Source organism: Oryx dammah, unplaced genomic scaffold (assembly GCF_014754425.2).
Source record: "Oryx dammah isolate SB20612 unplaced genomic scaffold, SCBI_Odam_1.1 HiC_scaffold_21, whole genome shotgun sequence".
Lineage (NCBI taxonomy): Eukaryota > Metazoa > Chordata > Mammalia > Artiodactyla > Bovidae > Oryx > Oryx dammah.
Window position 1 is genome coordinate 57,127,391 of NW_024070205.1, and position 3,964 is coordinate 57,131,354.

Genomic DNA, 3,964 nt, shown 5'->3' on the forward strand with positions numbered 1-3,964 from the left:
AAGCATTAAGGAATGTTGCTTTCAAAAATAAAAATAAAAATAATAATTTTCTATTTAATGAACTTGCTTGAATAATTTAGCAAATTGTTACTGGTTGCTAGGTCTTATGTTGGGTGCTGGGGATACAAAGATGACAAGACACAACTCTTGCTTTCAAGAATGACAGATGGAGAAGCACTTGTAGGCAGACCAGTGCTGTACTTGCTATCTGAGCCCTCAGTGGGGACACGCAAAAGCCTATGGGTAACCCAAAGAGGCAGACACAGAGGCCACAGATAGCTTCCCAGCATTGGCAACTAGAGGCTAGGAGAGTGCTATAAGCTGAAATCTTGTGTCTCCCAAATGTATATATTAAAATCCTCACTCCCAGTGTAACAGTATTATGAGGGGGAGACTTTCATTTTGTTTTGTTTGTTCTTTTTAGTTGCTAAGTCATATCTGACTCTTGTGACACCATGAACTAGCCCACCAGGCTCCTCTGTCCATGGGATTTTCCAGGCAAGAATACTGGAGTGGGTTGCCATTTCCTTCTTAAAGGGATCTTCCTGACCCAGGAATCGAACCCATGTCTCCTACATTGCAGGTGGATTCTTTACCGCTAAGCCACCGAGGGAGCCCTGGACACTTTCCTAGGTGAAGCCTTATGGGATTAATGCCTTATAAAAGAGACCCTGGGAGCAACCTCACCCCTTCCATCATGTGAGAATACAATGGGAAGTCAGCCGTCTACAGCCTGGAAGAGGGCTCTCATTAGAACGTGACCATGGCATCCTGATCTTGGACTTTCCAGCCTCCAGAACTATAAGAAATAAATTTTTGTTGTTTATAAGCCACCTAGTCTGCGGAACTTTGTGATCACAGCCTACCAACTGAGACAGGGAAAGTGAAGAGAAAGGCAAGGACTTACAGGAGAGGCAAAATCACCTCCTGGATAGGAATGGGTGGAAAGTCTTAAATCCCACAGGCAGCAATCTGAAACCTCTACTGCAGCACTTTGATGTCCAACAGCTCCCCAGATTTAGCACCACATGTATTATTACAGTCTGTTTCATATTCCACAGCTGAAAGAAGCTGAGCCCTAATAGACCTAGATGGTTCTCAGGTGGAGAAGCTGGAGCCTCATCCTTCTTCCTCCCCTGATGGCCACTGATGTGTGCACCTCTCCTGGTCATCCTTGGTCTGGATGCTGAGATGCTGACTTGCCTTTGGCCATTTATCTTGGGTCTGTGATATTATTCACTCTTCCTGCAGTCTTATTCCCCTCTCTTCTCCCCTTGTTTCTACTAGTCTTGTTCAACCCATAACTGAGATTATCCCTACTTATTCTAAGAAATGCGATAAAACAGCTCATGCAGACTTGGGTGCAAAGACTTTTCGGCAGAATGGTTTATCTCCATCTACTCTTAAGACTGAGGGATCCCTGGAGGACCAAGGGCTCCACAACACATTCAATCATCTGACCAGCTCTCTGCCCTTGCTTCCCAATCTTAGTTTGATGGACCAGACAGAATCCATGATGTTTGTCAACATGTGAGACCAATGTTAAGTCTGAAAATGCCAGCATAACAGTTTGTCTCCCAATTAGAAGCTAAGGGCAGGTAGCAGCCATTCAGAAACTCTGAAATGGCAAAGTTAGGGAATTGGGTTTTGAAAATGAGTCACCCAGTTTCTTTCCAAACATCTGCAGGTTGTTAGCCTGATTTATTTTGAATTAAAAAATCTTTTTGAGCTGGCTGACAGCTTATTTTAATTCCCAGCTGTTAAAATGTTTTAGCAATTGGAATTAGGGGTTGTGCCATTGCTTTTGATGTGGTGGGAAGCAGCTCAGCACTCAGGTACACCTGGGGGAACTGCCCCTTCTCATCATGGCCCTTCCTAGTTTTATTTCTTTCTGTTCGAAAGCCTGGCGCTTTGAGTTCTTTGTTTATGATCTATTTGCTTGGGTCTTATAGGACTGGTGGCCAAAGGAGTTTAGCTCATATCCAGGATGTGGTGGCTTTTATCCAGCACATCGTGCTTTGTGGCTGCCTTAGATTCTTTCTGGGACGAGTTGGGGGAATAAACAAATATGCAAATAAGTTTACATTTAATTAATACTGCCTCCTCCTTTCCAAAAATATGCTGAAATGAATTTTCTACTCAAAGCTGAGGTTCTTAAAAATGTTTTCAAGATTTCTGTGCAGATGGTTGGCTTGGTGAGAGCCTTTGACTTGTTCCTCATTTTCCCCTGGTTGTGGGTGAGCACCTCTCTTTGCTGTAATTTTGGATAAGGGACACAGAGACTCTATCTCCTCTCTTCTGATCCGGCCCAGCACTCACAGAAACACAATCACCACCATCTTCTACTACCAACTCCAGCAAGAAGCCACTCCTTGTTACTTCTGACTCCTCTACTGTAACAGCCTATATCCCCCTTTTGGGGCTAATTTTCCCCTTAAATTATGTTCACTAGCTGCTGTCAACTCTTCAGCTCCCCACTCCCTGCCTTTTTAACAGACAAAGGCCACACATTTATTTCTTCTTGGACACATCCACAGTGTTACCACAGCATCCCGTGGTCCTGGTGTGTCAGCCTCAGACACGAGGTCCCCAGAAGCAGGAAGCCCTCTGTGGGCCCAAATCTTCTTCAGTTGCTCCAGGTCTTCACAGAGCTTGTTGTCTAGACTGTTGGCCAGGACTTGACTGTATTTTCTATCCTTCACGTCCTTCTGTCCAGAAGAACCAGTCTGGCATCTTGTATTGCTGTAGATTCTACGTGGTGGTGATCATACGTCCCCCCACCCCCATTCTCTGTGAACTCTCCCGCCCTCGTGGTGAGCTTGATGTCTGCTTTCCTCAACACCGCATGAGTGCATCTGTGCTCCACGCCCTTCACTGGAGTGATGACAAGGGCAGTTTCCCACCGCCCATTGATGCTGGTCTTGAGGACTCACAAAACGTGCTATAACTTCTCAGGTATTACTAGAGACATGGTGGAGGCCCCAGTGGAGGACCTCTTCAGCTCCCCTCTATGCTTAGCTTTTTCATACTCATTGGGGTTCCATCCCATCACTCTGTTGAGACTGGACTCTTCAAGGTCACACATGACTTTCTAGTTGGTTCTCAGTCCTCTTGTGACTTGACTTCTTTGCTTGTTCCTTGACCTCTGTGTATCTGCATTAAGAGAAATTTTGAAACCCCAAAGTAGAATGATGAATTGGGACATTAAATATTAGGGTAGAGATTTGGGGTTTCATTCAGTAGGGGTTGGGGACTCAATCATGTTTGTCATCTGTGTTTAACAAAGGAGTACATGAATTAACCCAAAGAGGAAAAATGAGTGGAAGATCTTCACTGTAGCCTAGGTGGAGAAAAGCACTGAAGGTCCTCATGGGGAAAATGGTAAAGGGAATTGAATATGAAGCAAAGATGGAAGATACACTGAGGGAGTCTCATAGATAAGACATGGAGATTGGTAACATACGTGGAGAAAAAGCAGCAAGAGACCCACGCCCTTCTTTAATTTTGACCTTCATTTTTGACCTTCACGTTTTTGCTCATATTCTTGCTTTTTTGTTATGTCCGTTCTTATTTATCCCTGTTTATTGAACTCCACACTTCTTATCAGGACTCTTTAAAATTGTTATGAAATCTTTGATCACCCCAGTTAGCATTATATTTAATTTTTAAGAATCTTGTAATACTTAGTATATCTTTAACCTTTATCTCATTATTTTACACAGTCTCTTCAGTCTGATTCCTGTGATTATCTCTCCCTACATCTTATCTGTCTATCTATCTGTTAACATCTATCTATCTATTAATATTTGGCTTCCCGGGGGGCACCTGTGGTAAAGAACTCGTCTGCCAATGCAGGATGTGTAAGAGATGCAAGTTCAGTCCCTGGGTCAGGAAGATCCTCTGGAGGAGGGCACTCCAGGATTCTTGCCTGGAGAATCCCATGGACAGAGGAGCCTGGTGGGCT

At 44.1% G+C, this 3,964-nt stretch overlaps 1 pseudogene; it reads right to left on the minus strand.

The window, feature by feature from the left end:
- Window positions 1-2,511: 2,511 nt before the first annotated feature.
- LOC120880125 lies at window positions 2,512-2,971 on the minus strand (annotated as a pseudogene).
- Between the last annotated feature and the right edge of the window lie 993 nt (window positions 2,972-3,964).